General features: G+C 43.7%; 1 long non-coding RNA gene across 1 annotated transcript; it reads right to left on the bottom strand.

The window, feature by feature from the left end:
* Positions 1 to 559: 559 nt before the first annotated feature.
* LOC120935319 lies at positions 560 to 2480 on the bottom strand. Its single transcript, XR_005748410.1, has 2 exons — positions 2203 to 2480; positions 560 to 1886 (listed from the first exon to the last, which is right to left on the bottom strand). It is a non-coding gene; the product is annotated as an uncharacterized LOC120935319 (long non-coding RNA).
* Between the last annotated feature and the right edge of the window lie 9287 nt (positions 2481 to 11767).

Here is an 11767-nt window from a genome sequence, read left to right as displayed (position 1 = left end):
CACCCCCATACCTCCCCGTTCTCCCCACCCCCATACCTCCCCCTCCTCCCCTCTCTCCCCGTGACGTCATACAGCGTCAGCACTCAGTCCAGACGAAAAATTAGTGAATCAAAAACATAAAAAATAACTCACCTAAGGGAGGCTTCAGCCAATCAGGTGACAGGTAACCAGACCCGAGCACCTGATTGGCTGAGAGGCGGGTCAGTGTTAGGCAAGTGATTTATTCGCTTCCCTAACACAACACTGAGTAAACAGCGAACACACAGCATTGCGCCCGCTGTTTACCAATTTGGAAGCCCATTAGAGCCTGTGACTCTAATCAGGATGCATATTAGAGCCAACAGCTCTAATCAGGCACTTCTAAAAAAAACGCTGCTGTAATTCAGATGCCCGGCGCCCAACAAGGGACACCTGAATAGGAGCGGCAGCGATGACAATAGATGGATTCATGCAACGCATGAATCTATCTATTGGTGATAGACAGGTGGCAGGAGAGAGGGGGGAGTCGCTCCTGCGCCCTTTATGGACGCACCGCCATAGATCCCAATGAGGATTTTACATTAGATTACCACACCACAACTGCCATAGCCTTATATGGCATGTGGTTGCCGCCTGTCAAAATGATTTTAAAATGCTGCACCACAAGCATCTTGGCTACGGCAATGTAAATAGACTCTGGTGGCCTCCATGTCTGCTTGTGGGTGGGCAGTAAAAACGTAGATCGACCACTTGTTTTTACCGCCACTCATGTGAACATAGCCTTTGAAGGTCAGGGGTTAACTGAAGTGTGAAAGCTGCTGAACCTCGCACACTGATTGCCATCTTCTGCTGTGTGCATAAAGGGAACCAACTGTCCCTGACACTCCCTGCAAAAGAGATATACCTGGATAATAAGGGGGAATGTGAGATATGTACAGTTCTAATAACTGAATATTTAAATTTCTACATGCCCCTAATCAAATTGGGTTCTTTAAAGTTTTAATTAGTTGAATTTCCATTCAACAAATATCATCTAGCTTTTCCAGCAAACCAGAGTTCCCTTTTAATCCCAGTATGTGGCTCAGCCACATTTCCAGCCCCAGAAAATGTAATTAATACACAGAAAACAAGGACTGATTCAGTACTATTGCCTCCTTGGTTAGATGCCCCCTCTTTTCTCTTTCCCACCCTGTTTCTCCCTTCCTGTTCTCTTCAGTGCCTGCATAACAAGCGTCTCGTTCTGTGTTGCACTTGGCATGGAGACCAAAACATTGTTATTGGAGAATGCTGGAATCCTGTGCACTCACTTAGCTGTTTACATATTGGGAACGATTTTTATTGCTCTTATCTCTAAAGCATTATCATAATCTCACCGGGACAGTTGGAGTGGGACCACAGTGACTTGTAATGAAAGGACCTATATTTACATTTCTGTATTTTTACCCCCTTAGGCCATGCTCCAGTGTGGTGCTTCAGTCAATAAGCTGCCAAAAAGGGAAAAACATTTGTGAGTTGAGAAATTCTTTCCTTCGCTGAGCAGTGTCAGCATACAGTGTGTTGACGGACAAGTCTTTGTCTCTGCTTTGTGTCATACAGCTGTATAAAGAAAAAAGCCAACAATAACTGTTTGGCAGAGGAATTTCAGAAAATGGGGGAAATTTATCACCACATAGCTAGAAAGTGACAGCTTGTGACCTTTGCGCATGCCAAGAATGGTCCTACTAAAAAGCCACGTAATTGCCCCCCTCATTTAGACCATGGGACAATTATACATCACAGGAATCTCAGTACTTCAGATGTTCACATAGCTAGTCTCCAAGGAAATTTTGTTTGTGTTCACATGTTTCAGTCTTCGAGTTTTTGTGCAACTTGTTCCCTTGTTATAGCACTGCTGGTTATGTTCGAATCTGAAAGACAAAGTGTTGAAAATCAGAGATGACTGGATGCTGGTAGACAGTGCCACATGTTTCTGCTATAATCCTGATTTCCAGGAGGCCTACATATGCTGAAGGCCTTATCAGCAATACGCACATTACATCACACTGCAATTACTCTTGAAAAGTGTTATTTCTTAGCTGGCACACCACACAATGGATTTAGGAACTGTATTTACTGCAAGAGAAATCTGAGCATCGACTGTGTGGAATGACTTGTACTATGTTATCTGCCGCTCTTAATCCACACTAAAAATGAAAAATTGAGAGGCTTACATATATGGCCTACCTGCTCAGTACTTCAGTCTTTCATCGCGTCATCCCTGTAGTGCACCAGACCTTTTGTTGGTAATCTTATGACCTAAGAACCCCTACTTATGATACAGGAGAGGTGTTCCCAAACATAATCACCTCATGCTCTCCTATGAAAAGCCTGGAATGAAAAAAAAAAAGAATACTAAGAAGTCTCTCACAGCCCCCAGTCAGATACTTACTTGTATATCCCATACAACTACGCTATCTATCAAATTAATAATTTTTTATAAACCCTTATATTGTGAAAAGCAGCTATGATTTATTAAATATATGTTGCCTGCCTGTTCCAACCCTCAGAAGCTCACACCACAGCCATTTGCATTGCATGCAGTTGCAGGGCAGTTGCAGTGCAGCCCTATGCAGTTGAATACAACAGGGGGTATCATTTTTGCTGCGGCATGTGTACAACCCCATCCAGCTAGTGGTGTTCCAAGGATGCTAAAGCCATGACTTAACTGTTTGTTTACTGCCCCCTGGCCACATGTTGTCAACTTGGCCTAACCATGTTTATCACGAAAAGATTGTCCTTGAAGATGTATTCACCGCTTTTAACCAGGTAAATTATCCACAGCACCATATGTGCCATAAGCTCTATATGAAATGTGCCTTATCCACCACCATCATTACCATCCATCAACATTATACATCTTATCCATCAAATGTGTCTTATCCACCACCACCTTCAGAAAGGCTCACTCAGTAGTTGAGATGTGCCTTATCCACCACCATCATCATTACCATCCATCAACATTATACATCTTAGGGCTCGTACACACGACCGTTTTCCTCGACAGAATCCATCAAGAAACTTGGTCGTCGTGGAACTCGATGAGAAAAAGTTCTCTTTTTCCTCGTCGGGAGTCTCGATTTCCTTGTCGTGTTCCTCGTCGGACTGGTTTTCGACGAGAAACACATTTGTGTGTATGCTTAGAAACCCGCACATGCTTAGAAGGGTGGCGCCAGTGCAATCAAACTTCCCCTTTATAGTGCCGTTGTACGTGTTTAACGTCACCGCGTTTGAGAACGACGAGATTTTGTCTTGACAGTGTGTATGCAAGGAAAGCTTGTCAAGATTCTCGACAAGCCTAACAAGGAACTCGTCGAGGAAAACGATGTTTCATTTACGAATAGTTCCTCGGTCGTGTGTACGAGGCCTTATCCATTAAATGTGTCTTATCCACCACCACCTTCAGAAATGCTCACTCACTAGATGAGATGTGCCTTATCCACCACCATCATTACCATCCAACATCATTATCCATCTTATCCACTAAATGTGTCTTATCCACCACCACCTTCAGAAAGGCTCACTCACTAGATGAGATGTGCCTTATCCACCACCATCATTACCATCCAACATCATTATCCATCTTATCCACTAAATGTGTCTTATCCACCACCACCTTCAGAAAGGCTCACTCACTAGATGAGATGTGTCTTATCCACCACCATCATTACCATCCAACATCATTATCCATCTTATCCACTAAATGTGTCTTATCCACCACCACCTTCAGAAAGGCTCACTAACTAGATGGGACGTATCTTATTCACCACCATCATTACCATCCATCATCATTATCCATCTTATCCACCAAATGTGTCTTAGTCACCATCACCTTCAGAAAGGCTCACTCACTAGATGAGATGTGCCTTATCCACCACCATCATTACCATCCATCATCATTATCCATCTTATCCACCAAATGTGTCTTAGGCCTCGTACACCCGACCGAGTTTCTCGGCAAAAACCAGCAAGAAACTTGCTGGGAGATATTTTCTCGACGGCTTTACAAGGAACTCGATGAGCAAAACGATGTGTTTCGCCCGTCGAGTTTCTCGATCGTGTGTACGAGGCCTTATCCCCCACCACCTTCAGAAAGGCTCACTCACTAGATGAGATGTGCCTTACCCACCACCATCATTACCATCCAACTTCATTATCCATCTTATCCACTAAATGTGTCTTATCCACCACCACCTTCAGAAAGGCTAACTCACTTGATGGGACGTGTGTTATTCACCACCATTATTACCATCCAACATCATTATCCATCTTATCCACTAAATGTGTCTCATTCACCACCACCTTCAGAAAGGCTCACTCACTAGATGGGACGTGCCTTATTCACCACCATCATTACCATCCAACATCATTATCCATCTTATCCACCACCACCTTTAGAAAGGCTCACTCACTAGATGGGATGGACCTCAAATTATGAAGGCTAGATGTCCACATCTCGATAGGAGGGTGGTGGAAGGACCAGCTACTGCTGTGCATCTGGACACTTCCTCTACCTCCCAGAGTGAAAGTGCCACCATGCACAGCCCTTGCATCATTCATATAACTTCCCCTCTTCAGCACAAATTGTCCCTCACAGTTCTGCTTTTCCACACACAGCACATTGCTTTCTGAGCATACACTACTCTCAGTTGCAACAAGAGGTGAAAGGAATTGTAGTTGTAATTTAGAGTGGCGCCATATTATTCATGTATTTCTATGCAATTTAGGATTCTTGGCATGGTATAGAACTTTTGATTCTTGGCCAGCATACTGAAGTGAATCAACTATATGGGGTTCCTTGTTTAACACTGGTGGAGCAAGTGACATGTGATATTGAACACTAAAGGAAAAAAGTATTTATTTTCATTCCTACTGGTTTAGGGTAGTTCCTTATGGTCACAATCCATGTACAGATTGTTAAAATGTATGCTTGCCTGGCTCTTTTACATTAAAAGTGTTGTCCATATGCACAAAACTTGTGTATCTTGAAGAAGCGAGTCTCTCTCTAAACATGTTGATCTGTAATGCCAAATTCTTCATTAAATAAATGCTTTATGTACAATGCTATACATGAGACACAATATAGTAGCTTGTTCCTTTCTAATAATGTCTTAAATTGTAGGAATAACGTTTTTTTCTACATCTTCTGTCTAGTTATGTCCTTTTTGTGGCACATTTAAAGTTTCACTGTTCTCATCTCCTCCTGCCTTCATGGGCAATAAGAAGAACATTTTGTTGTTCTGTAGTTGGGGACGGTGCCCAAAAAGTGAGGAGAAATATTTACAGGAGAGTTTCACCATATATGCTGCTTTGATATGTTTACAATCACTTTAACCTAAAAACCAACATAATAGCACTTTGCTAATTCATTCTAACATTAGCATGTTGGATGATGCCCCATCTCCATATAATAAATAAAAAAGAGACAACTATAATCAAATATGTGTTTATATTTCTTTAGGTGTTTCTTTAACAAAGCCATATAACTGTTATTTGCTGTGCTTTTTCTAGCAGAATCCTCAGGAAGCCATACATATACCAGTAAGGCAGGACAGATACACTATATTGTCAAAAATATTGGGACACCTGCACATGAACCTTAATGGCATCCCAGTCTTCGTCCGTAGGGGTCAATATTGAGTTTGCCCACCATCTGCAGCTGTAACATCTTCAACTCTTCTGGGAAGGCTGTCCATAAGGTTTAGGAGTGTGTCTAATGCAATGTTTGACTATTCTTCCAGAAGCGTATTTGTGAGGTCAGGCACAGATGTTGGACAAGAAGTCCTGGCTCGCAGTCTTCACTCTAATTCATCCAAAGGTGTTCTATTGGGTTTCGGGTCAGGTCAAGTTCCTCCAATAGTGGAACACAGATAAACAGGATAAGGCTCAAGAAGAAGGCCAGAACTGGGATCAAGGGGAGCAGATATAAAGTAGTAGGGTACAGGATGCAGGTACTGGAACAGAATCATGGCAAGAATCAGAATCAAGGGCTGGAGCAGTGCATACAGTGAATAACCAGGTACAAGGCACACAGGCAAAACATTAAGCCAATCAAGGAAGGTAGGAAAAAAGCTATATACTTTCCCAGCATCCATCCTCAGGTGGCACTGCTTACTGGGATCAGCTGGCAACTCAGACACCTGTTGCTGGCCCCCACAACTACATCCGTCTGTTCTGGGAACCACAATACCACAAGCAGGTGATCCAAGTCCTGACAGTGTGGGAAGACCGCACCTCTCCTCTCAGAACGCCGGGAGTGTAGTGATAGCTGTTCTCTTCGCACTCCAAAAGACTGCCAGTTTTAATCAAAAGAGATAAGTCCACAATAAGTCCCTTGTGGGACTTAACTCATGGTAATTCACCAGTGACTAAATCCCTGGAGTTCAGCTTTAAAGTGTTATACACTTTAGTTGCATTTTCTCAAACTGTCTCTAACTGGACTTTATCATACTTCACTTCTTAATAGACTAAGAATTCCTTTAGTTTTTTTCTTCCTTTAGTGGTTTTACTACTTCTCCATCTCTAACAGCTGACATGCCACCGGAGTCTATAATTGGTCCCTAGTCTTGTAGTACTGCACCCCAGGGAAAATTAATTACCCACTTTAGCTTCAAATACCATATGTGCGCAAATAAAACCCCATTATACATTCACAAATGTAAACATTCACACTGTCTGATAAATAACTCCACAACCAGTCTCCCTAATATCTCCTAATGACCACCATCTATCTTAATGGAAAGCTATAATGATTGATGGTCAGTTGAAGTTACAAATTTACAAACTACTGTCTTTTTAAAAAAAATATTGTTAAAAAATATCTTTATTTTAAAATAACAATTTATTTCAAGAGGGGTCCATTCAATTGCTTGCAAAGCCTAGCTCTGATGTTGTGTTTTTTTGTTTGTTTTTTTGGTAACTGTGTGTAATTGACTAATAAAGTGAATGAAGGGGAATATGTGCAGTATATTTTCTTATTTATTATTTCTTCTTTATAATTGTCAGGTAAATAAGAAATAATAGGGGTTTTGTACTCATTATATTAATCATTCTTTGCATTCATTAAAGGACAAAGCTACATCTTGGGATCTTGACCAATGGGTTATAGTGCTTACCTGCAGGAGTATGGGCTAAATACAAGAAAACAAGCAGCCTTACTGTTGGCCAAACACCCCCATTGGCATCAAAGAGAACAGGTAGTAGCAGTGGTGCATTTGGGTTTTGTGCTGCCCCAGGCCTGACTAAACTTGTGCACCCCTAATTTAAATATGACCCACCCCTTCCTGTAAAGGCCATACCCTTCCTGTGTAAGACCCGCTCACAATGTTCCAGTGGGGACACTAGTTCCAGTGGGTGGGGGGGGTGCAATTGCAGAGATTTCCTCTCACTTCCTGTTTGGCTATGGAGCAGAAAATGAAAGGAAATCTCAGCAATTGGACAGGGTTGGCAAAAAATAAACTGACAGGGGCTATAACCCTCCTTTACTCTATCCAAAATGAAGAAAAATAAAAAATAAAGTGTTACCTATCGTTCTACTTTAAGCACAAATTTATGGAGAGGATATAATCATGCCAGGGGTGCAACAGAAAACATATAGCACAGTGATCAAGGTATGCGGTCCAGGCATTGAGCAGAGGAAGGATTAGGGGCAGGAACAAAAAAAAAAACAATCTGTTTGTTTTTCTCATTAGCAATCAACAGAAATAAAATTAAGATTCCAGAATACAGTATGTACAACTGACACAAGAAAAGGATTTCAGGAGAGTCATATGTAGCGCTACCCCCGAAAGGGCTGCTGTAATATACGGGTCTTCTGTCCCACACCAGTGATAGCTCCCCCTCACCTGGATCCAAGTAACACCAAACACTGTTTAAACTTTTAGCTGGGCTTTATTAGAATTAGCAATAAGCCCTGAAAAGAGATAAACTGATTAACAGACTACCAATATTAAATGCAATGATATAATACAACTGCTCAGGAAATTAAAACAGGATTGGTGTTCTTTCAAGGTAACCGCCAGTGGGAGGCCTTGCCTGAAATGCACTGAACGAGCGGTGAACGAAACTGTACAATACAATACAATACAAAAATAATGTTCAACAATTTCCCAAAAGTGATGTTACTGACTATAAGATACATCTAGGTCTTGATGCTTCTAGCTAACCACTGGCCAGTGGGAATTCTATTCACACAAACACACACAGTCTAAGAGCATTGGGGCCCTTTAAATCCTGTGTGTTTGAGAACTCAGACTTTTGTGAAATAATATTTGTAATCCACAGAATGGAAAGGGGTATCTTCGCAAAGTGTCACAGGGTAACAAAGATCAACAGATGTGGTGATCCACCTTCAGATAGAGCTGCATTAGCGGTAAATGGGACCTACAGTAGCAGGATTAAGCAAGATCCACTTACACAAGGGTGGCAGAAGATCTCTCACCATTAGATGCACTTGATATATCTTCCTTCCAACAATTGGTAGATTGATCGCTTTCTCAGTCAACTGGATGGGGATGGGAGCAAGACATGACACAGAATCCTCCAAACAGGATAATGATGATGATTGCTGCAGTACTGAAATTAGTCTCTAGATTTCACTGCACTGTTAGCTCATCTTCAATAATCAGGCAGAATAACACACTGCAAACTCCCCTCTCGTGTACACCTTTAGGAGAGTCACAGACAGCAACACATGCTCTGGAAGTGCTCAGGAGACAAGCACATGGGACCCTTTTTTTCTCTGGCTGACACAATGGTGGTCACAGCTCTCCTGGGCTGCTATTCAATCCTGTCCTTCCTTGTTTTTGTTAGGGGTGGGCTTCCTTCTTAGGTGTCCGTTTATGAAGCAGTGAATTCTATTCACTGCTTCGTTCTCCGGCTATCACAGTGAAGATTTTTCTCCTCTGTGTGCCGGTTTATGAAGCGGAGAAGATCACTTCACCCTTGGAGGAGTGAAGTGATCTTCCAACGCTTCTAAAACTGGAGAACGGCCCCTGATACTGGAATCTCGTGAGACTCTACGAGATTACAGTACCAGAAATTCACAGAAACACTGAGATGTCAGTTTATTGAGCAGTGATAAATTATCACCGCTCAGTACACTGACAGACCGCATGGTCAATGTAATTAAAATAACGAGTCCCCCTACATAATATATACGTATATGTATACACACACATACACTATATATACATGGATATACACACACATTATGTATATATACATGTACACATTATATATATGTAAAGATTTGCATGAACGTCTTACTATCTACCTCCCAAGTGTAGCTGACCATCTTAGTCTTCCTTGCATCTGCACCATCCCTACTACCCATATTAGAAGCCATGTGGCAGCTAGATAGATGTCCGGCAAATTTCACTCAACTGGTGTGGTTTTCATTTCAGCCTGGGTACTTACAGCCTGCCTAGCTCCCTTCACGTGTCTCCACTGCACCTCTCCCAGCATGGGGTCCCCTCACACAGAAGAGAGCTCCTCCCCCTTGCAAAGTGTTACCCTAGGCCTGGGCCTTGTTGGCCTAGGCCAGGGGTCTGCAACCTTTAAGACATAAAGAGCCACTTGGACCCGTTTCCGAAGGGAAAAAAAATGGGAGCCGCAAAACCATTGCGACATTTAAAACAAATATAACAATACTGTACAATATCAGATAAGATTCCACCTCCACATGCCCAGCAAATGCAATACTGTACAATATATCAGATAAGAGTGCATGCCCAGGCTGGCCCCAGACTAGGCCGCTCTCCCACCCCCCAGTCCCAGACTTTTCCAATCCACACATGATGCCGGTCCTCACCTGCGCTGCCTGCTCTAGTGCTCTTACTGTCTGTGTCACTCGTCGTCTGTCTCTCTCTCTTCGCAGGGCCACGGTCTTCGATCTGGAGCTGAGCCTCCGCGGGGGATATGTCGGGGGCTGAGAGCTTTCGAGTCGTGACAGGCTGAGGCGGGCCGAAGACTCCAGGCGCGTGGCGTGCATGCGCCAGCGCCACCCGGGCCACGAGCACAGACAGGCCAGCTCTGTGGCCAGTCACATTACGCGCCGTGACCGAATCACAGGCCAACTCAGGCCTGTGGCCACATGACCCCCCCTGCCCCCCCGCAGGCCACGCAGTAGATGTAATTGCAGTAACGCCGCCCAAGTAATGGGAACGGCGTTACCACGAGTGTAAGAGTAATTTAGGTAGATTACTCGTTACCCTCAAAAGGTGCCCCGGAGCCGCGGCAAAGGTTTAAAAGAGCCACATGCGGCTCTGGAGCCGCGGGTTGCAGACACCTGGCCTAGGCCAAGGTACAGCATTGGGTAGTAGAAAGAAGTACACAGAGTTAAACTAAAAACGCAGCAGCAACCAAACTTTCAAAGAGGTGGATGCTGAGTCCTTCAACGAATGCAGAAAAAAAGTTTTATAGTGAGTACAAAAATCCTATTTTTTCTTTCATTTATTCATTCATTCCTATGTCCTATTACATCACACATCGCCAAAATGCTAGGATTTTTCCTAAATTCAGGACAGTGGGCAAAGCCATGAAAAACATTATTTTGGGGCCAATTCACACTGTGTGCGGTGACAGACATTTTACTGCATGGTAAAACATCTGTCACCGCAGGGACACACAGGAAACAATTGCTTCCTTTGTGTCCCATTCACACTGCAATGCAGACATTCTACATTTTATCACAGCGCACCGGCTTGAATTGCACTGCAATGTCAGGCAGCGCAGCATGCTGCCTGACATTGCAGTAAATAAAGTGTACATTTTCTACACTTCAAATAAAGCTTGTATAAAAAAAAGGGGGGGGTTGCAGTGCACTGAATTGTGCACCACACTGCCCCCTAATCACTGTCCATAAAGGGCACAGGAGCACTGCCCCCTCTCTCCTGCACCTGTCTATCACCATAGATAGATTCATGCATTGCATGAATCCTATCTATGGTCACTGCTGCCGCCCCTTATTCAGGTGTTCGACTCCTTGCCGGGGCGCCAGGCATCTGAATAAATGCAGCAAGTTTTTTTGGAAGTGCCTGATTAGAGCCAGAGGCTCTAATAGGCTTCCAAATTGGTAAACAGCAGGTGCAATGATGTGCGTACGCTGTTTACTCACTGTTGTGTTAGGGAAGTAAATAAATCACTTTCCTAACACCTGTCACCTGATTGGCTGAAGCGACAGGTGCTGTGATTGGACAGCCTATCAGGCGCCCAATCATAGCAGAGGATGGGAAGAGGGCGGGCATTGGACAGCCTATCAGGCGTCCAATCTTAGCAGAGGATGGGAAGAGGACGGGAGAACACATCGAGGACTCGGAGCGTGGAGGACAGCGCCGTTACCCTAGACAGATAAGTGCCGGGCAGGGGATGCACAGTGGCAGCATTTGATGGGGCACAGTAGCGGCAATTGATGGGGCACAGTAGCAGCAATTGATGGGCACACTATTGGCAGTTGATGGGCACACTGGCAGCAATTGATGAGGCACAGTGGCAGCAATTGATGAGGCACAGTAGCGCTAATTGATGGGCACACTGGCAGAAATTGATGGGCACACTGGCAGAAATTGATGGGCGCATGGGTAGCAAATGATTGGTACAGTAGCTGCATTTGATGGCACAGTGGCAGCAATTTATGGGTACAGTGGCTGCATTTGATGGGCACAGTGGCTGCGTTTGATGGGCACAGTGGCTGCAATTGATGGGCACAGTAACTGCGTTTGATGGGCACAGTGGCTGCAATTGATGTTTTTTT

Source organism: Rana temporaria, chromosome 4, assembly GCF_905171775.1.
Source record: "Rana temporaria chromosome 4, aRanTem1.1, whole genome shotgun sequence".
Classification (NCBI taxonomy): domain Eukaryota; kingdom Metazoa; phylum Chordata; class Amphibia; order Anura; family Ranidae; genus Rana; species Rana temporaria.
Note: the sequence above shows the minus strand (reverse complement) of the source record. Positions and strands in the feature narration are given on the sequence as shown.